This window comes from Rana temporaria, chromosome 4 (genome assembly GCF_905171775.1).
Source record: "Rana temporaria chromosome 4, aRanTem1.1, whole genome shotgun sequence".
NCBI lineage: Eukaryota > Metazoa > Chordata > Amphibia > Anura > Ranidae > Rana > Rana temporaria.
Window position 1 is genome coordinate 278,297,127 of NC_053492.1, and position 26,055 is coordinate 278,323,181.

Consider the following 26,055-nt stretch of genomic DNA (forward strand, 5'->3'; position numbering starts at 1 on the left):
TCTTATTTATTTTTACTTAAAAAAATATATTTTTACACTGTCCCTTTTTATTTATTTTTTTGATCACTTTTATTCCTATTACAGGGAATGTAAACATCCAGGTCATCTTTGAGAGGTTTGGGGTCAAAAAGACAAGGCAAAAATAAAAGGTAATTTTCCTTTTAACAAAAAAAGCAGCCCTTTTAAGGCGTTAGACTTCACTCTAGTCCTCCTTGGGCATAAAGTCAAGTGGGGGCCATCTTGGCCTCACTGGACATCCTGCTCATCACTCCAGCAGATCAGATTGTTTCCGCCTTTACCGATCTCTCCTGTAAGCAGGGAAGGCGGCGGGAGGGGGGCACCTCTCCTACCGCCTCTAAAAATCTGCCACTGGGATTACTTTTATTTTGTAGACAATTGCCCACAGAGCAAGAGGATACTGGGGCTATGGCAGCTAGCTTCTGCTATAACGGTATTTAGTATCAAAGTAATGATGTAAATGTACTGTGGGAGGTCGTCAAGTGGTTAGAGATCCTGTTGAAATTTAAACTGTCCAGAAATGCTGATAATTGTAGTGGACTTTTCTATATTCATCACAAGCTTAAAAAGACCCTGTTGCCAAGGCATTCATTTTAACAAAAATCTTCCCATAAAATTCTACTGTATGCACACCTAACTTATTTTATGCGTGTGATTTACCTATAAAAGTCTCTCTTGTGTAGACATTCAAAAGACTGAGGCTGGCTCTTGACATCATCATCTTGGATGTGATGTCAGCAGCCCCGGCAGACTAAGAGCTGTCACTTAAATGATACGATATTCTTAGCTGTCACTCAAGTGACCCTCTGTAGTATTTTCCTTCGCTTTTCCCCCTGCAGGTATACTGTATATAAGGTTATGTAGGGAAGTAAAGGAAAGAGAGAAGGAGCTGGGGCAGCCCAGGAAGTAATTAGATGCCCCTTGAAGAGGAGACAGCTATGACATGTGAGGAGCACTGTGACTTTAATTGAGAATTAAGTCCTGTAGACGCCTGTAGTAATCAAACATCCTAGTAAGTTCAATGGCCCACTGCAAGAAATTAAACACATTTATGGGAAGGAAAAGCACTGCAAGCTAGCATTAACCTCCCTGGCGGTATGATTATTTCAGAAAAAAGGTGCTGAAAGCGGTACCATTATTTGCAAGGAAATTTGGCATTTTATACTGTAGGCCTGTAATTCTTAGGAATAACTCACTTAAATCTGACCAAACAAGAGTCTAGTAGGCATCCCGGGTATGATTTTTTTTAAAAACAAAATGATAAATTATAATATAATAAATAATTATAAATAATTATAACAAATAATAATATAATAAAAATAAAAATTATTCAATAATGTAATCAACTCAAAATCACTGAAATTTGCTCAGTTGCAGAATTGTCGCCGTCATTACTTTTATTTTTTTATGACAAATTTCCTCACAAATCGCTATCGCACAATTCTGCAAGTGATTATAATTTATTATCGCTGTTTTCTAGCTGCTCTAAAACCATTTTTGACATAAAGGGACACTTTTGGTTGCTATGGACAATCTACAGTTTGCAGACAGAAAGAACAGTTTTTATTATATAAAAGTACATGTAGGGCACTGGGCAGACCACTAGGGACAAGGGGGGTGTGTATTTTTTACATACAGTACTGTAATCTATAAGATTACAGTATACTGTATGTATTGTGTTTGTTTACCTTTTTGAATTTGGCGCCGTTCTCCGCTCCCGTGTGTCGTAATGTCGCAGGGAACGGAGATCGGCGGCACACAGAGGCACTGTGTGAATCGAGCGAGGTCCCGCTCGCTCACACAGCGCGGTGGCATCGCTGGATCCAGGGACAAGGTAAGTAAACCAAGCCTATGGATGCTGCGAGGAAAGCCCGAGTCTGACTCGGGGTTACCGATCGTAGCCAAAAAATCTCACCCCGAGTCAGACTCGGGAACACCGCTCAGAAGTTCGGTACGGACTTTGGGTTTTTCCCGAACCCAGACCCGAACCCGAATAATTGAAAAAAGTTTGGGTCCGGGATCGGAGTTCGGGAAAAACAAAATGTGCGGAGGTCCCCGCAAATTCAATAACCAGACCCTTTAGAGGTCTGGTATGGATATTCAGGGGAACCCCGCCGTCAATTTAAAACAAAAATGACGTGCGGTTCCCCCTAAATATCCATAACCAGACCCTTCAGGTCTGGTATGGATATTCAGGGGAACCCCGCCGTCAATTTAAAACAAAAATGACGTGCGGTTCCCCCTAAATATCCATAACCAGACCCGTTATCCGAGCACGTTGACCTGGCCGGCCGCAGAAAAGAGGGGGGGGCAGAGTGCGGCCCCCCTCTCCTGAACCGCACCAGGTCTTTCCTCTTCTTGGGCTTACCCAGTGACGTAGCAGAGGGTACGTCAGAGGGGGCGGGGTCACGTGACGTGTGGCTCTGCCTCCTTTATATAAGAAATGTCACAGCTTCAGCCGCTCATTCGCTGGGCTGTGCCCAGCGGTGAGAGGAGGTCCGGGATGCTGCTGCGCTGGATGAATGGATGTTCTCATCGCAGGAGCGGAGATCACCCGACGCAGGATCTTCTCATCGCGGGAGATCACCCGCAGCCATCGCAGGATCAGGACAACGCAGGAAGCCGGGAACGAGTGGATTTCTCACCGCTGGATGTTTTTTTTTTTAAATAAAGGACTTTATTCTTTGGTGTCAGTGTGTTTTTTTACAAGAACCCGAACTTTTTTTTCGGACCCGAACCCGAACATCCAGGTGTCCGCTCAACTCTACTCAGAAGGTTAAAATGACTTGCTTTATCTGGGAATTTACCTGCAATTTTTGAAGTTAGTGACAGGGTCGCTTTGAGATTATTGGGGTGTAGATTGAGTAGAAAAATTTAGATGCAACAGATGCTGTATTGTTTATGATCTTGGCCAGTAGGGATGAGCTTCGTAATCGAGTCGAACTCATGTTCGACTCGAACATCGTATGTTCGATCGTTCGTCGAAATACGAACAAACAAAACGGGTCGTTCATGCCAAATTCGAGTTACGTTTCACAGACCATAATTCACTGCGGCATCGCTGGCTGATGATTGGCCAAGCATGCACTATGACCCGCATGCTTGACCAATCACAGCTTGCAAAAATCGGAGAGCCATAATTGGTCAAAGCCAGGGTGGCTCCAAGGGTCTAGTTCAATCTCCTTCCCTTCTATCTGTTTCATCAGATCTAGTACTTCCACCCAATATGTTTGAATCAAGCTACATTGCCACCATATATGGGCATGGTTTCCTTCTTCCCCGCATTCCCTCCAGCACAAGGGTGATGCATCATGGCTTATTTTATGCATTTTAGTGGGGACGTAGTACCACTTGGTCAATAATTTATAGTTAATTTCTTTCATCCTTGTATCCTTTGAGGTAGAATGTACATAGTCCATAACCCTCTTCTTCAACATCTCTGGAACTGCTTGATTTAATTCTATCTCCCATTTTTCTAAAGGATGCATTAACCCATCGTCCATGGAGGTTATCAGCAACCTATATATCTTAGAGATCATCCCTTTTTTACTTATACCCCCTGGTCTATTAATCTCTCCCATGAATTTAACCTTTCAACACAGTGAAGTGGTTTTGGAAGAGATTCAACAAAATGTTGAAGCTGCATGTATCTCCAACCATCCCACGGTGTTGTTCCATATTTCTCAAGCAGTTCTTCCAATAAGCATAATCTATTCCCCTTTAAAACATCTTTTAATCTCAATCTGTCCGAATGAATCCACTTTAGATATAGCTTATTATTTTTTCCTGGTAGGAAATAATTATTTCCTGTCAGGGACATCAGTGGGCTGTTGTATTGTCCTTTCATATCTTTTATTACTTTATCCCATATTCTTAGTGTTTCTATTGTAATTGGGGCCAATACCTTAGGGAGGTCTCTGTATTTTTTGGGAATCCAAATAATCTGGCCTAGGGCCGTTTTGCTCATATTATCTTCTAAGGATACCCATTTCTTATATGATGCATTATGGACCCAATCTATAACTCTCTTTATTGGTGCTGCTTTATAATATTTCTAAAAATCTGGAAGGAGCACCCCCCCCCCCATTGTCTCTAGATCAAAGATGTTTTCACAGGCATACTATAGACACTCAGCAGGTACAATATTTAGAGGAATGTTTTTATTTTTATTTAAGCATCATTAAAATCACTGCTCCTAAAAAAACAACCGTTTTTAAAACTTTTTTTCCATTGATACATGTTCCCTGGGGCAAGACCCGGGTTCTCAAAGACGTTTTACAACAATAACTTGCATATTAGGCATTAAAATGAGCACTTTTGAATTCGAACGTTCGAGTCCCATAGACGTCAATGGGGTTCTAAATGTTCGTGCGAACGTTCGGTCCGTTCGAAGGTTCTGGTGCGAACCGTACGGGGGGGTGTTCGGCTCATCCCTATTGGCCAGCATAGCAGAAGGCAGTTGCAGTCAATAGGAAGAATTGGCCCCTGTAGGTAAGTGGCAATTTCCTAGAGGTGTAGAGACTGACTAAAAACTAAGAAAGTTGGACTTTCCTAGAGGTGCTAAAAACGTTTATTTGCAGCCTTCCTATGTTGTTTACAATAATCAAAAGGTATTTGCCACATGTGGATCTCTTTACTTTAGTTTGGATGACTTTAGTTTTCAACAATTCATAGTCATCGGCACAATGCGATATGATTCCTGACCTGTTGCTATATAATACATTAGTTTACTTTGCGACTTTAATAAAGTCCAAAAATAAAATCTCTTTATATTATTTGTAGCTTAAAGCTAAACGCTAAACTCCAGCCATAAAGTTAAATATATATACGTTTTTAAGCCCAAAAGGTCATCTTATACGCCGGAAAATACGGTATGTGAACTGCTTTACATGCCAGAGAATTGCTAATTGTGGTCTTATTATAGTACCGTATTTGCCGGTGTATAAGACGACAGGGCGTATAAGATGACCCCCTAATTTTCCAGCTAAAATGTTGGTTTTGGTATATACTCACTGTATAGGACGACCCCCTTCCTACTAGTCTGTCTGGAAGCTGAGGGGTAGCCGGAACAACCGCTGACAGGAAAAAATACTGACAGGAACAGGCTTTATTCAGATTTTTTCAAATCTCACTGTGCCCATTACATGCCTCACTGTGCAATTACATGCCTTATTGTGCCCATTACATGCCTCACTGTGCCATTACATGCCTCACTGTGCCATCACATGCCTCACTGTGCCATCAACATGCCTCACTGTGCCATTAACATGCCTCAATGTGCCATTACATGCCTCACTGTGCCATCAACATGCCTCACTGTGCCATCAACATGCCTCACTGTGCCATCCCATGCCTCACTGTGTCATCCCATGCCTCACTGTGCCATCCCATGCCTCACTGTGCCGTCAACATGCCATACCTTATTCCTGTACTGCGGGCGTCCATTAATCAAAAGCCGCGCCTCCTCCTCATGCTGTTCCGTGATAGGCGCCTGTGTTTTGCCTATTATGGAGGTCCTCTCATCCATAGCCGAGGATGAGAAGACATCCGTGATAGGCGGAACACCGAACAGAGGCTCTGCTGGGAAACCAAGTGTTTTCCGCCCATCACGGAACACCACAAGGAGGAGGCGTGGCTTTTAAATAATGGATCTCCGAGACAGGTACCGGCATATAAGACGATCCCCGGGTTTTGAGGCAAGTTTTTAAGCCCAAAAGATCGTCTTTTACGCCGGAAAATATGGTATGTGAACTGCTTTACATGCCAGAGAATTGCTAATTGTTGTGTTATTATTGTGATCCAGCTATTTCTGTCATATGCTATAACCAAATTCTCAAAGTAATAATAAAGGCTCAGTTAGTTTGTTTTAATAACAAACATGTCATACCCATCTGCTCTGTGCAATGGGTCCCCCACCGGTGGTCCTGGCACCACCCCCTGCTCAGTGCCCCATAGCAAGTCGCTTGCTATGGGGGCACTTTGAGCATGCTCGCTCTTAAGCCCCACTCTGTGTCCACAAGACACACAAGACTCAGCCCACCTCCTGCTCCCTCCTCCTGTCTAGCATTCAGCTTAGAATCAATGTGACGGAAGGTGAGTGAGCGGACTGCAATTACTGCAGGGGGAATAGTGTACCTGCCTGATCGATGCTCCTCATAGTGCAATTGGATGGCCAAATATTGCCTAGGGCCTCGTACACACGACCGAGTTTCTCGAGATATTTTTTGCCGAGGAAACCGGTCGTGTGTACATTTTCGGCGAGGAAACTGTCGAGAAACTCGACGAGCCATGACGGGAATGGAGAAAATTGGCTTGTCGAGTTTCTCGACGGCTTCACAAGGAACTCGACGAGCAAAACGATGTGTTTCGCCCGTCGAGTTCCTTGGTTGTGTGTATGAGGCTTCACAGTTTGTTTCCTTATGTCTGTGGTCTGCTCTAGCCATACTAGGCTACATGACAGTAATCTACACAACAGTAGAAACAAGAAGCAAGAATGGACAGAGAGGGCTTAACTAATTAAACCAGAGCGGCTGCCTAATTTAAAAAAAAAACAGAAAAAAAGGGGTATGGTCACTTTAAGAAAATAGCTTTGAATGTAAGGCGGGAAAAACGGGGGTTATGTGACATTGGGGAATAGTCTGTCATGTCACATGAACGCCAGGTAAATGACCAGAAGGTCACATGACCAGCAGGAACATTCTGGAAGGGGGGCTCATTTATATAAGGCGCCCCCCGCAGAATTATCTCACAGCTGGTTAGAGTCAGTAACAAGTTTAGAAGGGCTGTGTTTACTAGATCTGCTACTGACCTATAATGAAAATCCTAATGTGGAGTGTATTGGAGCGGACTGGGGAAAACTGGGGAGGAGCATGGCTGAGATGGTGCCTGGAGCTGGGTGAAGCAGATGCCGAGAGGCAGGAACAGGCGCAAGAAGAGAGCCATGTAGCTGAAGAGGTGCCGAGCAGCCTTAACATGTGTCCAATGTTGACAGTAATCCTATTGTTTCAGCAGTTAGAATACTAGTAATACATTGCCAGTGGAACTGAACATTACCAATTCATCATTTCCAAAATCATGTTTAAAATAAATTCAACCATGTGAGATCTCACCACTTGGGTATCACCTTTCGGCTCAGATAAAAGATAAGATATGGAAAGGGAAGTGTGTTGATATTTTGTCTTCCCTCTGTAAAAGAGTTCATCAACAGACCTGACAAAAAATCAGAGGATAAGCCTGAGGAAGAAAGGCATAGGTTGTGGCAAGGTCATTTCATAATTGGTTGCAGTCGTTTACTATTTATGCTAATGTTCTAGCATGAATCCAGAATACTGTAGGGGCCTTTTCCAGCACCTTGAGCACATGCTTGACGCATACAAAAGCTTTGGTGGATAAGGCTGGTACCAGTATGACGAATCATTTAGACAAAAATTATCTATATATCCGTCCATAAAATGGGATAATAAAGATCTAGGATTATGGTTAAACCTAATAGTGCTCAGAAATTAATATACCCTAAACAGAATAGCAGGACTATTTAGTTATCCCCCATTCGGAAAAATTTGAACATCACCGTTGGGAATTATCCCTAAGAAAGAGCCCAACTCATTCCGCCTGATACATCATTTATCTTTCCTGATAGGTTCATCATTAAATGATGAGATCAATGAAGATCTAGTATCAGTCTCATACTGTACTTTTTGAAGATGCCATCTATCATATCAGGAGGATTGGTACAGCTGCACAGCTCACTAAAGCAGACATTAAAGCAGCATTCAGATTGCTTCCAATCAGTCCAGCTTCTTATACTGTAATTACCTGGGTATGTTATTCAAGGATACATTTCACTACGACATGGGATGTTCAAATACGCATAATTTCTTCAATCGGTGGTTTCTTTTGAATCTGGTCATGATGGTATATTACATGACCTTGATGACTTCTTATTTATTGGACATGCTCACTCTCCTATCTGTTTATTTATGCTGCAATTGTTTTGTATGATCACTAAATATCCCACTTTCTACAGAAAAGACCGTTGTTTTATCCAGGTCTATTGAATTTCTAGGCATAAGAATAAACACCGAGGGGCAGATTCTGGTAGATTTGCGTAAAAATGCGGCGGCGTAACGTATCTCATTTACATTACGCCGCTGCAAGTTTTACGGGCAAGTGCTTGATTCACAAAGCACTTGCCTGTAAAGTTACGGCGGCGTAGCGTAAATCCCCCGGCGCAAGCCCGCCTAATTCAAATGATCTGGGTAGGGGGCGTGGATCATTTAAATTAGGCGCGTTCCCGCGCCGAACGTACTGCGCATGCGCCGTCCCTAAAATTTCCCGACGTGCATTGCGCGAAATGACGTCGCAAGGACGTCATTGGCTTTGACGTTAACGTAAATGGCGTCCAGCGCCATTCACGGACGACTTACGCAAACAGCGTAAATTTTAAAATGTCGACGTGGGAACGATGGCCATACTTAACATTGTTTGCCCCTCATATAGCAGGGGCAACTTTAGGCGTTGCAAAAGATACGGGAACGTCGTAACTTCACTGCGTCGACCGCGCGTACATTCGGGAATTTCGCGTAAATAGCTAATTTGCATAGACGACGGGGAAAACGCCGGAAGCGACACCTAGCGGCGAAAAAAAAAATGCATTTAAGATCTGACAGCGTAAGAGCCTTCTAAGAATCAGTCGCATAGATACGACGGCCCAGATTAGGACTTACGATGGCGCAAATGGCGTTGCGCCGTCGTAAGCCCTTTCAGAATCTGGGCCAGGGTTGTTTGAGTTTCGTTAACTTTATTTAATGGTAATTGAAATTCTATCCATGATTGCTTCGATGATAAGACGGAAAGAAAATGTATTAAAAACTTCAATCTCTATTAGGACTTCTAGCATTTACAACCAGAGTAATACCGGTTGGTAGGATACTCTCGCGAAGGCTATATTTATCCATGTCAGGACTCAAATCTCCATTTTCACACATTAGGTTAACAGAAGATCTTAAAGAAGATCTTATGGTATGGATGACATTTTTTGACATATATAATGGGCATTCATTCTTTCAAGAAGAATTTTTTTTTCATCAGATATTGAACTATACACTGATGCAGCAGGGTCCTACGGTTTCGCTGCAATATAGAGGAATCAATGGTGCTGCAGTGTATGGCCAGAAAGATGGATACAATCGAAAGCCACTAGGAGCATAGTTCTGCTGGAATTATTTCCCTTAGTTGTAGCTTTAGAAAGATGGATCAATTTTCCAATAAAAGAATATTTATTAACTCTAATAGGGGATAATAAATGCAGTAAATTGCCTATCAACAAAATCTCTCCTTGTGGTAAAATTACTTGGGTATCTAGTTTTTGTATGCTTATGCTTTAATATCTGGCCGAAAGGTAAGGAAAATCAAATTGTGGATGCATTATCTCAGTTGTAGATACACAAATTCCATCAACTACTGCCCAAAGTGGGCAAAAAAGGCCAAATGTGCCCCGAAGACCTATGGAACCCTTTTTTAAAATTTTGATGTGGTTGATAGTACATGGGCTAAATACTCGACTGCATGACAGAGGTGGAATAGATTCAATAAATAATTTGGACTGCAGTTTGATTCTCCTTCAGAGACATAGATCCATTTTTTTTTATACTCTAATGCAGTCGGAATTATCCTATAGCCAAATTGCTAAGATACTAGAAGGGATTATCATTCTTTTTAAATTGTAAGGTTTCCTTAACAGTGTACATCTTTTTTTTCTATGCAACAAGCCCTTAAAGTTTACAAGAGGCATTCTTTCCCAGATACTAGAAGGAACATTTCTATCTCATTGCTAAAAGAAATTTTGTAGATTTACAGAAATGGTATGCATCTCAGAATTTAAGTCAATTTTATTTAAATCTGCTTTTGTATTACCATTCTTCGGCGCTATGAGAATATGAGAATATCTGAGTTTTTACCCAAAAATAAAAAAGTCTGTGTCTGGCTGTTAGTCCATCATGTGATGGTCAACATGATAGGACTTAACATTTATTTCTAATTCCAAAATGGATAAAACAGGTAAAGGTGTGAAGATCACTCTATATCGTTATGGAGACATTGCAATTTGTCCATTAAGAATGACAAACAATCTTGGTTCATTTGGATGGGTCTTCCCTTACAGGATATTAATTCACATTGGTTTTCAAAAAAATGCATGCAAAAGTTAGGGTTACAATCATTTAATTTTACCTCCCATTTATTTAGGATTTGGGCAGCGATGCTGCTAAAATGGGGCTGGAGGATGTCATAATAATAAAAAAAACTTAATAGGCAGATGGGAATCTCATTGATTTTAGATTTATTTCAGACCTGATCTCTCTTTGATTTTTTTATAGGTGATAGAAGAAGAATTTGGATCCTGAGCCACTACTTTATTTTTTGGGCTAACAAAAGAGCCAAGATGCGTTGCTATACACCTAATCTGTCATTGGATCCTAAGAAATTCCAGGTGTTATGGAGAGGAATTTGTGGTCTAAAATGGTTTAATTTGTCTCGTTGTCTCTCCAGGTTATTGGAAATGTGTCCGGTCATGGATATACTAATCATCCACCTGGGGGGTAATGATGTGGGTAAAGCAAAAACACTAGAGCTTATGTTTGCAATGAAGCAGGATCTCCATAGATTTAAATTGCCTTCCCCGGATACCACTATAATCTTTTCTGAAATCTTTCCATGACTCTTATGGCTGCAGGACGTACAATTGGAAAAGATTAGACATTGTGAAAAAATTCATGCCGCTTATCGAGTCTTGAAAACTTAGCTGTTTGTATTTATTATTTACAAGTGAGAATTTTAGGTGTTAATAAAATGATTAAATGGATTTAAGTTATTTGAATATTTTACACCAATAAACGTGCCATGGCCAATTATATACCAAGTTTCCTCATTTTTATTTATTAAGAAAAACTATACTTTAGTATTCGGTGAAGGAGAGGTGAGACCTACAAAGAAAATAGCTTTGAATGTAAGGCAGGAAAAAACAGGGTTATGTGAAATTGGGGAATAGTCTGGTATGCCACATGACCTCTGGGGAAATTCCCAGAAGGTTACATGACCAGCAAGAACATTCTGGAAGGGGGGCTCATTTGTATAAGACACCATCCCCACAGAATTACCTCAGCGTTGGTTAGGGTCAACAACAAGCTTGCCACCCCACACCCTTGTCAAAGGCATGTATATGTGGTTGGTCACTCTTTACATTTAAAAGGGAATGTGTGTTTATTGATATAGGGTATTGCTTGAGTCCTGAAGACTGAGCTGTTTGTATTTATTATTTACAAATGAGAACTGTATGTGTTAACTTAAATCCATTTAATCATTTTATTATTTGAATATTTTACACCAATAAACATGCCGCGGCCAATTATATACCAAGTTTCGTCGTTGGGTGTTTTTATTCATTATGAAAAACTATACTTTTGTATTCGGGAAAGAAGAGGTGAGACCTACATCTCCATGCAAATTACTGCAAGAGCTACAAAGTTACAGAAAAATTAAACTTTAATATGGGAACTTTCTATGACTGACAATCTTAAAAATCTGTTGGAATTTTTTTTTCTTTTTATTCTACTATACTTGTATTATCATGCATGAAATTACTTTCCAGCCTCCCAAATGTCCAGCATATTGAATATTTCTATCATTTATATGAATATGATCCAGCATACATAACTTTCCATAATTTAAACAATATAAAAATATACATTGTTTACATAATTTCACCAAGTATGTATCATTAAATATCCGTTTCCCATTTGTGATTATCATTCCGTGAAAGGAGCTCAAGCATTATCATGCAGCCAGTGATTTATACAGGAAGATCTCTGTATGATTATTGTCAAAGTGAAGTAACAATAGTGATCTGGCATGATAATAAAACAAGCTAGGGAAACTGTAGGTTTGCAGACTTTTCCTTTATTTTTTCCTGTGCTTGCAACGTCAGTCGTTTCTTGTGGGAAAAAAACTAAATGACCTGAGAATTGTAACCCTGTGGGATTACAATGTATTGTGGAGAAATTTGTTCTAGGATTATTATCATGTCTGGGACGTGTGAGGTATTTACCATTCTTCCAGGTAATGATCTTAGTCCCTCTTTATAAGGTCGTTACCAGTTTATTTATAAAACTTGGATCACTACTTTTGGCACATGCTTCTTTTATCTCATGGTAGTCCCAGATTTTTAGGATAGGTATTTATTTTTTATTTTTATGTAAACCCTAGCAATGAACATCTTGTATTTTCTACCTTTTCACTGTTAAGAATACCACTTAAAGTGTTTTTTATGTCTGGTCCATAAGAGCAAAAAAAAAATAAAAAATACCTGGTGATTTTGCAAGAAAGCCATTTAGGTAGGCCATAGACAGTTTGAATCTCCAGATTCAGTATGGGCAGGCGAATGTACCAAGTTGATCGATCCATCAACTTGGGTACAACCAGCCTGACAGGTTTTACCTGTAATTATTGCTAGCGGCTGCTATAGCTGTTAACAATAATCATTGTCTTCTCCCGATGGGGACCGCTTCCTCTGCCCTCCCATCAGAAGAAGCCAATGGCCCAGCAAGGGGGGCTACCACATCATCACTCTCTGTGTTGATGGGGATTCAAGCACACTTATTCCATGTATGGCTGGCCTTAGTTGATAACTTCCTGTATACTCTCCTTCTCTGACTGTTATTATTTAGCATTGCTCCCAGTCTCTCGGTGGACTGAGGAACACCTCCCCGTTATGTTATGTAAAAGAGGAAAGGGAAAGATGTAGTTCTAACACACTTCCTGTCCTAGGGTGACAGTGTTGCTTCTCCATAGATTGCAGTACATTAAGTAAACGTAGTCACGATTACAGGAAGTGTGTGTTTGACAGGATCACCAGGTAAGGCACACTTAAAAGGGAATCCTAGAAATGTTTGTTTAATGTGCAGTATTTTACTAATTTAGCAAAATATTATATTGATATAAGACCTTCCAATTGTTGATAATATAAAAATAGTCACAAATCAGGGTAGATGTGAGTGGCCATAATGTGTGTGTGTGTATGAGGTGGTGATTTTATGTTCACGGGTGCCTAAAAGTGGAGTCACGGTCACAGGTGTTCATCAACATAGGATGCCAGCTACATGTCACATGTATAGACACATGCGCACGTGCGTGTGTATATATATATATATATATATATATATAAATATATATGTTAGACACATACCTCTACACTCGGAGTACATACAATATCACTGTAATCTATTCTGTGTTAGAATCTAGGTGCAGGTGTGCTCACTTCTGTATGAAATCAATATTAGTTTATCACTATCGTTCTCTCCGGCCCTCAGAATGTGATGATACCCATCAGTCAGAGGGACTGGTAAACCAATGCAGGGCTACCATGGGGTTCTTGAAGCACTATATGAACTTTATCATGGATTTTTCTGTAGAACACCACACAACATTCTTCACAAGCTGCCCATATCTAGTACTGGTAGGTGAAAATAGCTCAGAGCCTCTACCATGTCACTTCTACTACACATATTCCAGTAGTACTGCCCCAAAACTCTCTCTTGCAACTATTGCCTATACATGAAATGCAACCATGAACACTCTCATGAATAAAAAAAAATACAAAAACATATGTACATATATATGTACAAACAGATAGATGGAACATGATTGGTCTATTACTTTGATAGCAGGCATATGTGTTGGGATTAAGCATTACATGGGAATGATGTAGGACAACGGAACTTTATAGAGTAGAAACTTAACAAATCTGCATTTAGTACAGGGATGTAACTCCAATGACACTGATGACTATTAGGAGATGATTATTGACTTTGCCAGTTCTCACATATATCTCAGTCAATTAGGTCACTGAAACAGGTTCTCTGGCATAAGGGAATGGAGAGGTTGCATACCCATGATAAATTGAGTTGTCCAGTAAATTGCTTTAGAATAAAAGTAAAAAAAAAAAATCACAGATAAAATCCTGAAAAAGTTTATTGTACAAATATAATAAAACCATGAGAGGAAAGTTACGACAATGTAGGTCACATGTACATATGATCACAGTAGCCTCCCTGGTGGTATGACTATGGCAAATTTTTGAATCTCAAAGCGGTTCATTGTTTTGCATAGAAATTTGGTGTTTTATATTGTAGGCCTGTAATTCTTAGGAAAAACTCACTTATATCTGTCCAAACAAGAGTCCCAGGTACAACAAAGTTTGAAACACTAAATCATAAATAATAATATAATAAATAACTATAAATATAAAAAATAGTAATATAATAAAATGTATTTCCCCACGATTCATTATCGATCAAATTTTGCAAGTGTTCTAATTTACTATCAATGTTTTTTCTAGCTGTCTAAACCGATTTTGACGTAAAGGGACACTTTTTGGATGCCATGGACAATCTCAAGTTTCCAGGCGGAAAGAACAGTATATATAATATAAGAGTGCAGGCGGGGCACTAGATAAAGCACTGGGGACAAAAGGGAGGTGAAATGATTTGATACAGCACACTGTAATCTTACATATTACATCACTGTATGTGTTATTTTTTGGGGGCACCTGTACGGGCATGATCCCTACCCAGGCTGTGTTCATCCATAGACCTATGCAGCACGACTCCTCACAAGACTTGTCTTACAACAGAAGAAGCCTATAGCTCCTGTTGCTGCCTGTATCTCCTGTGAGACCAGGAAGTGGAGGAGTGGTGCTGCAGACATGGACAGCGCTGGATCAAGAGAGGATGCAGGTAAGTGTTTAGGGTCGTGGAGGGGAGAAGAGCTAGTGGAATATTTTTAATCTAATAAAGGGAATGCAATTAAGGTTAAAAAAAAGATATGCCTTCAGAACCTCTTTAAGGGTATTCAGGTAAGTGACATTTTTATCAGGGCTCTGGCAGTCAGAATTATAATTGGTTAGGTTGGAAAATCATTAGGTGAGTCACTTAGTTTTGTTGATTAAGCAAAGAAAGCCAGCACTATGAGTATGCCTCCATGATGGGATCATGTGACATGCACTATCCATATCAAAACATTAAAACCTTTCCATGGATTGATCATTCCTGGTGAAATAATCAGCAGCCTTTGTCTATCGAAGTTTCAAGAATGCAGCTAATGTCATTCTCTGTTACTTATTTTAATACAAGCTATTTGATCAGAATGCTACTGTTTCAATGAATTTACAACTTTGGGAAGATGAAACAAAGAGTGTACCCAGAGCCAGTCAGACCCTTCATGTCACAATTAAGTGGGATTTGTATGTTTTTCTAAGATGTGATGCAATCACCCAGAGCATATAATAGGTTAATCTCATTACTGCACAGAAAAGTGCCAGTGAACAGGATCAAGGTTCCACATCAAATTAGCAGAATGCTTTAAGTCAGGGGTGATTAATGTCTTCATTATTGAGGGCCTACAACAGCCAAACTCTTGATATGTATACACATTTAGCAAGCTGACTTGTGAGAACAACATGTACTCTGTATATATTCTTTTTTTTATATGTTACTTATAGGTTTGAATATAATAAAAATTAGTTAGACAAATACTAGTATTTTTTCCTGGGATTAAAAAAAATAAGAAAAAATAAAGCTAGTGGGAGAAAATAAAAAATATGGGGCCAGATCCACAAAAACCTGGCGTAACTTAAAAAATCCCATTTAAGTTACACTGCCTTAAAGTTTCTACCTAAGTGCCTGATCCACAAAGCACTTATCTAGAAATTTCAGGCTGTGTAACTAAAATTCCGCCGGCGCAAGGCGTTCCTATTCAAATGGGGTGAGTCCCATTTAAATGAGGCGCGCTCCCGCGCTGGCCGTACTGCGCATGCGCGAAGTTACGAGGATCGCGACGGCTTAAAAAAGTTGCGTCGGGGAAAAAAAAAAAAAATTACAGCGTCGCTCGGCATGCATTCCTGAGAGGGAGAACTCCATGCCAATTTTCAAAGAAAAAACCGGCATGGGTTCACCCCCCAGGAGCATACCAGGCCCTTAGGTCTGGTATGGGTTGTAAGGAGACCCCCCTACGCCGAAAAATCGACGTAGGGGGTCCCCCTACAATCCATACCAGACCCGTATCCAAAGCACGCTACCCGGCCGGTCAGGAATGGGAGTGGGGACGAGCGAGCGTCCCCCCCCCTCCTGAGCCGTGCCAGGCCGCATGCCCTCAACATGGGGGGGTTGGGTGCTCTGGGGCAGGGGGGCGCACTACGGGCCCCCCCACCCCAGAGCACCCTGTCCCCATGTTGATGAGGACAGGACCTCTTCCCGACAACCCTTGCCATTGGTTGTCGGGGTCTGCGGGCGGAGGCTTATCGGAATCTGGGAGTCCCCTTTAATAAGGGGGCCCCCAGATACCGGCCCCCCACCCTAAGTGAATGGATATGGGGTACATCGTACCCCTATCCATTCACCTGTAGGCAAAAAGTAAAAGTTAATAAACACACAACACAAGGCTTTTTAAAATATTTTATTATTCTGCTCCGGATGCCCCCCCTGTCTTCGTTATTAGCTCAATTACCAGGGGGGGCTTCTTCTTCTGCTCTCCGGGGGTCTTCCACTCTCCGGGGGGGCTTCTCCGGACTCCGGGGGGGGCTTCTCCGGACTCCGGGGGGGGCTTCTCCGGACTCCGGGGGGCTTCTTCCATCTTCTCCCCTCTTCCGCTGTTGACTCGGCGAACCCCGGTTCTTCTGCAGATGTCCGGTGCCTTCTTCTTCAGCGCTGGCTGCCTGCTATGTTTGTGTGTTAGCTCAATTAGTAACAGGCAGCCAGCGCGGTCTTCTGTGGCGTCAGGGTCTTCTCTTCCTTTCTTCCGATGTTGCCTCGTCGCCTGTTGTCGCTGTAATGATGGAAGCGCGCCTTGCATCCCATTTATATAGGCATCACCGTCCCATCATGCTCCGGCAGGTACCCACGTGGTGGGTGCACGTGGGTAGGCACCCACCACGTTGGTACCTGCCGGAGCATGATGGGACGGTGATGCCTATATAAATGGGATGCAAGGCGCGCTTCCATCATTGCAGCGACAAGAGGCGACGAGGCAACATCGGAAGAAAGGAAGAGAAGACCCTGACGCCACAGAAGACCGCGCTGGCTGCCTGTTAGAAATTGAGCTAACACACAAACATAGCAGGCAGCCAGCGCTGAAGAAGAAGGCACCGGACATCTGCAGAAGAACCGGGGTTCGCCGAGTCAACAGCGGAAGAGGGGAGAAGATGGAAGAAGCCCCCCGGAGTCCGGAGAAGCCCCCCCGGAGAGCGGAGAAGACCCCCGGAGAGTGGAAGACCCCCGGAGAGTGGAAGACCCCCGGAGAGCGGAAGAAGAAGCCCCCCTGGTAATTGAGCTAATAACGAAGACAGGGGGGTCATCCGGAGCAGAATAATAAAATATTTTAAAAAGCCTTGTGTTGTGTGTTTATTAACTTTTACTTTTTGCCTACAGGTGAATGGATAGGGGTACGATGTACCCCATATCCATTCACTTAGGGTGGGGGGCCGGTATCTGGGGGCCCCCTTATTAAAGGGGACTCCCAGATTCCGATAAGCCTCCGCCCGCAGACCCCGACAACCAATGGCAAGGGTTGTCGGGAAGAGGTCCTGTCCTCATCAACATGGGGACAGGGTGCTCTGGGGTGGGGGGGCCCGTAGTGCGCCCCCCTGCCCCAGAGCACCCAACCCCCCCATGTTGAGGGCATGCGGCCTGGCACGGCTCAGGAGGGGGGGGACGCTCGCTCGTCCCCACTCCCATTCCTGACCGGCCGGGTAGCGTGCTTTGGATACGGGTCTGGTATGGATTGTAGGGGGACCCCCTACGTCGATTTTTCGGCGTAGGGGGGGTCCCCTTACAACCCATACCAGACCTAAGGGCCTGGTATGCTCCTGGGGGGGAACCCATGCCGGTTTTGTTTTTACAAATTGCCGTGGAGTTCTCCCTCGGGAAAGCATACCAAATGCCGTCGCTGGAATGGGCTTTTACAAGGTGTGACTAGTTTACACTTTGTAGAACCAGCCCTAATTTTACACTTGCAAAATAACACTTACGGCGCAAAAAGGAAGCTGGAAAGCTTTGTGGATCGCCTTAAGTGCTAATTTGCATACTAGAAACGGCATTTCGACTCGAAATGCCCCCAGCGGCGGATGCGGTACTGCATCCTAAGATTCGGCAGTGTAATTCAATTACACATGCCGGATCTTCTGCCTAACTTTGGAAAAAGCCTTTTGAGGATCGTTTCCAAAGTTACACACAGACTGAACAGCAGTTAAGTCGGAGTATCTCTTTTGTGGATCTGGCCCATGGTGTCTGGTGCCTTAGAGGCTGATTTATTGTAAAATCTTTACACAAAATCAAATCCCTGTTTACTTATTTCATTTTCACACGATTGGGTATACAAAATGAACAGAAATCTGCTTTTACTATGACTGAATAACTGACATGAATATTTAAATATTTTGCAGTAGTGCAAAAGCATGCACTGGAGTAACCTAATAAGAAGGTACTCAGCCTTCAGTCCGACTGTGAGCTCAGTCAGAACACTGGCTGTTCGTATTTTTGTTCGAACACCGAGTATTTTGGGCACTTGAGTTGAACGAATGTGACATCTTTCAGTGGTCGATGGTTGCTAAGGAAGCTGTGTTTTCTTGCATCCATTGCATTCTTTCATACCATTGATGTCACTCGAGACCAGTGTCCATTAGGGACGCCATCGCCTTAATCCATTGCCCGACCCCTAATCTAGATGTAGGGCACTGAATTCCAATTTTTTTTTAAGAAGAACATGATTAAAGCCTCGGGCTCTAATTGGCTTAAAAAAAAGGTTAGGCTCGGGGCGCAGAGCACTGCGCCCTGAGCCCTCCCAGCTGTGTGACATTAGTGAATTACTATTTGCTAATGTCTTCCTGGTTCTCCTCATGGCCAATCAGGAAGCAGGTCCCGAGACTCAATTGGCCAGAAGCTCTAAGGGGGAAAGCCACAGCTGCGACCTGGATGAGGTAAGTACCGATCGATCAGCGAGCCGGCGACCAGGTCTGGGGGTTGGTGTGGGGTGGCGGGCTGGAGCAACTGTAGATGTCTCAGGCTTTTTTTGCCACCCCCCAGACTAATGCACCACCAGCCGCCACTGTTCAGGACATTCACTCTCATGGCTATCCCTGGCTATTTAAGCAAATGGGAAGAATATGGAATGTGTTACATCATTGCCCCCATTACATCATAGCCCCATGCCTCTTCCTTTATATAGCTTGGGAAGCTGTTATTACAAAAATGGGAAGGTCCCCCAGTGGGGTTTTTTGGCGGCATGGTGTTCTCAATAAATAAGAGTGGTTGGATGATATTGAAGTTAAAATCTTTACTTGGTTTCAACATTGAATTACAATAAAACATTTTTATTTACCATTTATATTCACCCCCTTTACTTGCAATCACATTTATTCTGGCACACACTCTCACTTTTTTTATTTATTTTTATTTTTATTTTTATAATTATTATTATTTATTTTTATCCTCTTTTGCCCCTTTCACACATTTCATCGTCATACACACTCACATTTATTTGTTCACCACACTCTCACATATTTCTCTTAACCCTTTTTTCCCCCTCATTCACATCACACTGACACCAGTATGATGTTCATTTTACCAGTACAAAACCTTGGGTTTTGGTATATTTCCATCCACACCTTTGCAATACCAGCATTGGTGTATCAAGACTTGGTAACACAGTCTACTTTAATACTTACCTCCTACATACGCCCATGTTTATGATCCTGGGTCATAGCCCAATGGATGTTATCTATGCTTATGCAACATTATTAGTACTCACATTATTACTCATATTTAATTAAACTAAATATTTAATCAATACAGGTGTCCTCCTGGTTGTCTCCTCCCTCCCCCCCGGGAGGGAGATGATGACACCTGATACTAATTGATCTAGACTCTATTTAAGCGTCTCACCTTCCTTGGATCTGGATGTGATCCTGGGACAGCTCCCTCCATACATACATTAGGATGGAGCCTATGTAAGTACTATTACTGAGCATACTTCCATTTATCCCCCCCTTGTTGCTACACCCCCATGGTATACTATATAATTCCTTGATATTATTATTTAATGCTACCAACTAACACTGGGACATGTACTCGGCACTGCTATTCACTTCCTCACACACATTTTTATTCACCGTTTATATTCCCTTCCCTCACTTGCAATCACATTTTTTCTGGCACACACTCACTTTTTCTTTTATCCCCTTTTTTGCCCCTTTCACACATTTCTATTGACATATACACTCACATCTATTTGTTCACTACACTCTCACACATTTTTCTTAACCCCTTTCCCCCCCCTCATTCACATCACACTGACACCAGTATGATGTTCATTGTACCAGTACAAAACCTTTGGTTTTGCTATACTTCCATCTACACCTTTGCAATACTAGCATTGGTGTATTAAGATTTACTAATATATTCCATTTCAATACTTACCTCCTACATACGCCCATGTTTATGATCCTATTAGATCGTTACATGTGGTCGGGGTCATAGCCGAATGGATGTTATCTATGCTTATGCAATATTATTAGTACTCACATTATTACTTATATTAAATTAAACTAAATATTCAATCAATACAGGTGTCTTCCGGTCGTCTCCTCCCCCCTATGGTCCACACTTGTGACTCCTTGTAAGCCCGGTTTGGTGGGTTCCCGTCAAGCGGAACGGGGGTTTCTCTTGCTATGGGGGTCTTCGGATCATTTTTACTTCTCAGCAACCTTCTCTGATTACATATTAATTCATTAACCCTTGAGTGGTAAATATAATTTCAACAATATTCTCTCAGCAGATGTTAAACATTTTTGTTAGAGGGATGTAACTTTAATAATAATTTTTCTAATTATATCTATCAGAGTACAATTCCCCTGAAGAAGACCGTGACAGTTTAGGTCGAAACACGTCGGGGTACTCATATGGAAACAATTGAATCATGATGTAACGTGTATTGTATTGTTGTTGATTTTTGCCACTGTTATTTTTATTTTCATGTATAATCAGAGTGTACTATATGTATATTATCTACATTATTTTACAAATGCTCCAACCATGTTGTACATTTTATTGTAATTCAATGTTGAAACCAAGTAAAGATTTTAACTTCAATATCATCCAACCACTCTTATTTATTGAGAACATCATGCCGCCAAAAAACCCCACTGGGGGACCTTCCCATTTTTGTTTGTGCATTTTCGGGGTGCGCGGCACACGGACTCCACATATGCGTTTTTCCCTGTTTCATTCGGGAAGCTGTTATTCGGCTAGCGGTGGGCATCATGGATTTACGAAGGAATTTTTGGGGATTTTTTTGTTGTGAAATGTTTAGTTGTCTTTATTACTATATGGCATTTCTTTTTTTTTGAATGAGTAAGGGGACTATGATGCTTGCACATCATGAACAGGGGGTTTGTCATCTTTGCGCTGGATAACTTTGTCCCGGCACTGAATGTAAGTTAATTTTGTCATCTATTATCAACCCTAGGAAAGGGGGAAGCAGCACAAGAAGTCAATCAGTACTGCTCCAGTGTGCTCCAAGAAAATGCTGATATGATGAGAGGTCAGTGACAGAGAGATAAAATCAGGCTTCTACTTCACCTTTAACTTCCCAGACACAGGGTAGGAGGGAGGGATAAAATCTAAAAATATGAATTAATTGTAGTAGACAAAATCAGGTCATCTGCCCTGCAAGACAGTGATGTACTGTGTGGCAGAGATGTGTAAATGAATGGACATAAATATACATTCTTTAGCCAGTAAAATAGATCCACTATATGTAGGGTTGCCACTTTTTCTTCAAGTCAAACCCGAACACTTTCATGGCGCACACCAATTTTCTTAAAGCATAAACTATACATATATTTTGCGAATAAAAAACATTTCTAATCATATAAAGTTAATCACTACATTACATTAGAGTCCACTTTTTATATATGAATCCACAAAGCTCGCCTTTTACATCTGAATCGACAGAGCTTCCCTATTACATCTGAATCTGCGGTGTTCCCTTTACATCCGAATCTGCAGAGTTCCCTTACACTGTAAGGGGGGACTCTGCAGACTCTGATATAAGGGAGAACTCTGGGGGCTCTGATATAAGGGGTGCTCTGAGAACCCTGATTTAAGAAGGAACGCTGAAAACTCTTATGTACAGAGAGGACTCTGATGTAAGGTGGAACACTGCGGCCTTTGGTGTAAAGGGGAACTCTGCTGTAAGGGGTGCTCTGAGAACCCTGATTTACCTTAGTGTACTCACTCAGAGGCATGAGAGAGAACGGAGGAGACAGGGATGGATGGTGAGCCCCCCCCTGGCAGTCAGCACCTCTCATTCAGATGTATCTGCTAGGCTTCAAATTTCCCACTCCACTTTACTTCTCTGAGGCCTCGTACACATGACCGAGTTTCTCGGCAAAAACCAGCAAGAAACTTGCTGTTTTTTTTTTTTGCCAAGGAAACCGGTCGTGTGTACATTTTTCGACGAGGAAACTGTCGATAAACTCAACGAGCCAAAAAGAGAGCATGTTCTCTTTTTCCTCGACGGGAAAGGAGAAAATTGGCTTGTCCAGTTCCTCGACAGCCTAACAAGGAAATCGACGAGCAAACCGATGTGTATGAGGCCTAAGGCACAGTGCCAGAGATTGGAGTGTGGGCAGACACAGAGTGGTAGGGGTGGGAGGAAGAGGAGCAGATTAAGCCCTATTTCATCTCCCATCAGTGTGAGGGCAGGGGTAACTGTTAGTACTGGATTTAAGCAGTGTGAAAGGGAGTGTAACAGGCATTCACACCTTAGGCAACTGCAGCCAGAAACCCTGCTGGGAAGCCATAGTCCGGTCTGAATACTGTGTCTGGATTTCAGGCGGTCTGAAACCTGTACTCATGATGCAAAACCCAAACTGTCCAGGTGAATCTCGGACAGGTGGCAACCCTAACTATATGTATTTCATCTGTTTAACTGTTTGCTTGAAGTTGCAATTAAATTTTTCTTTGCTTACAAAGAGAAATGACTATGTGGTTGATTTATTAAAACTTGAGAGTGAAAAATCGGATGCAGCTTTGCATGGTAGCTAGTTCAATTAAGCTTTGACAAAAAAACATAGAAATTGATTGGTTTCTATAGAGAGCTGCACCACATTTTGCACTTTTCAATTTTAGTAAATCAAACCCTAAGGCCCCCTTCACACGGGGCGGATCAGTAATGATCCGCCCCGTAAACCTCCGTATTCTCAGCGGAGATCACTCCGCTGATCCCCGCTGAGCCGGCGGATGACAGGGCGGTCCCCGAACACTGTGCAGGGGCCGCCCTGTCTTTTCTCCGCTCTCCCCTATGGGGGGATCGGATGAACATGGACCGTGTGTCCGTGTTCATCCGATCCGATCCCCAGATGGAAGTAAAAATAGAGTTTTCTTCCATCTGCAGAACCGGATCATTGCAGAGGCGGGTGAGATCGGGTGTCAGCGGATGTTCAACCACTGACATCCACGATCTCATAGGGACCAATGTATGTTTCTTTTTTCATCCGCAAACGGATGGCTGAAAAAGCGGACAAACGGTCCGCAGGTGTGAAAGGGTCCTAAGTGTCAACTAACAGAGAAATAGCTGCAGAATTGAAAAGGGTATGTCCGTGCCTACATGGAAAAGAACCTCCTTAGGGTTTGATTGTTCCTACAAGCATGGTCAAAAATCTTTCAGCCTGGGTTCACACCAGTCTGGTGCGAATTTCAGCTCCATTTTCCCTGAGAAGAGAAAAATCATTTGTTTAGCAATTCACGTCAGTTTTTGATCAGGATCAGGTCAGGATTGCATCAGTATCAGGTCAGGATTGCATCAGTATCAGGTCAGGTTTACATCAGTATGTTATCCTGTTCACAACGTAACACATCTGCGAATCAGATGCATGCCCATAGAAGATAACAGGCCTGAATTTGCATCTGAGCCGGACCGCACTGCCTAGAAAACACACATGTTTTTTGTGCAATGCAGAGTGCGAATGCACAGCAGATATGTGAACCAGCCTCATTAAAATGTATGTATTTTGAAATGTCCTGCGAATTGGATGCAGTGTAAAGCCACATCCAATTCGCATAGGTGTAAACCCAGCCTGAGTGTTTGTATTACAAAAAGTATGGATTTGTTCAAATGGGCACTAGCCCCTTTTCTGTGTGCTGGCTGCCTTTGCTATTGTGCCTGCATGCCCCCCAATGTTCATGCAGGCAGGATATAGAGGTGAATGCAGACGCATGGACCTGAACACAGACAGAGTGCATTTGGGGGCTGTGCAGCTGCTCCAACATGCATGTAACATTCTGACATACTGCTGTGTCCGTGCAGCGTCTGTGTCTGGATCCGCCTTTATAGGCTGCCTGCAAGCATCTCGGGGCATATGTAGGTGGAATACCATAGGTGGCCTGTACACAGGGCAGATACAAGTGCCCCTCTGAACAAACCCTAGTAGTGCAACTGCTTACAAAAAGGAATTTAAAATACTATTGCTGAAAAAAAGTCGGGGTTGTATAACTTTTCATTTCCATCTAATCTGAGTCTGTTTCAGGTATTTTGGCTCAAGTGCCTTGTAGATTTTAAAGCACATTCATTAACTTTTCAATTAAAATACAAAGTAATGCATTAGGAAGTGTGATTTAAAATAAATGGGGCAAGCAGACTGGAGTTTCAAATGTGTTAGCAGTCTGTCATTTTTTTTTTAAAGTTAACACTCAAGCTGTGTTCAATAAAACATGTTTCTGAAACCTAAGCTTTGTCACTCCTGAAGTCTAACTTTGTTTTGGAATTATTGACTATTCATTATTTAGATTAGACTTTTCTATGCCTATAAGACTGAGCCAGACTCCCCAGGAAACATTTTTATTTCCCTTAGACTCCAGTTACGTCGATTTTATAGAAAAGAGGCAAATAAAATATTTTATTTTATTTTTTTCTATTTTAACATAGGTATTAAGTTGCAATGAAAGTACCAAAAAATTGTAAGAGCTCTGAAAGATGAAATGTTGGTTCATTTTGATTAGGCAATATCCGTTTGTTTTTTTCCCCCATCAGATCTTTTATCCTTAGTACATGATTTCATTTAAATATGTTCTCATCTGGAATTTGACAAATGCACTACTTTCTCCCATACTAGTCAACTTTATTTTGAAAGTTGTTCTACGTTATAAAACAATATTTTGATCAAGGTCAGATTCCATAAAGACCATCTGTTCACAGCAAGTTTCCTAAGATTATGTTCTTTGGCTAAGTCAGTAAACTGTGTCTGGTTTGCTAAATGTAAAGCTTAGCAGCAATCTAAACGTCAATATGTCCTATGCTTTGCACACAGTGCAAAAAACAGGTTTGCTTTAATCCCTCTTCCCAACAGCGCATGCTCACGTTTCTTTTGCTCCCCTGCCACTTTGCTCAGTTGCTAGTAGCAAGGAAAATACCCCATACACTACCGCGACATGGGTTCCGACTTGTGTTGCCCCAAGTCGCCCCAAGTCGCGCGACGTGAGAAATTACATTAAAGTGAATGAGAGATGTCTTAATGCACACAACTGAAGTCGCTCCAACGTCAGAAAAGGTTCTTATATAACTTCAAGGCGACTTCTAGGCGACTTGAACCCACTGATTTCAATGGAAGTTGCCTCCAAAGTCGAATTAGTGTCTTAACTGAAACAACTTTACAGGAAGAGAAAATAGTTTTCTCAGGCAAACCCCTCCCTCCCACAGAGCTGATTATTGTTTGATTGGCCACTGGCAAAGTTGCCTGCCCTGGACGCGACTTGAAGTTGCCTCGAAGTTGCCTCAAAGTTGCCTCAAGTTGCCTCGCAAAGTCGTGCCGACTTTCATGTTGCTGTAGTGTGAACTGGCACTTAGTGACTTCAGTAGTGTGCATTAAGAAGGCTCTCATTCACTTTAATGTAATTTATCATGTCGCGTGACTTGGGGCGACACAAGTCGGAT

At 42.1% G+C, this 26,055-nt stretch overlaps 1 long non-coding RNA gene across 1 annotated transcript; it reads left to right on the plus strand.

Annotated features, from left to right (window-relative positions):
• Positions 1–20,006: 20,006 nt before the first annotated feature.
• Positions 20,007–21,217, plus strand: LOC120935384. Its single transcript, XR_005748449.1, has 3 exons — positions 20,007–20,071; positions 20,690–20,865; positions 20,963–21,217. It is a non-coding gene; the product is annotated as an uncharacterized LOC120935384 (long non-coding RNA).
• The last annotated feature ends 4,838 nt before the right edge of the window (positions 21,218–26,055 follow it).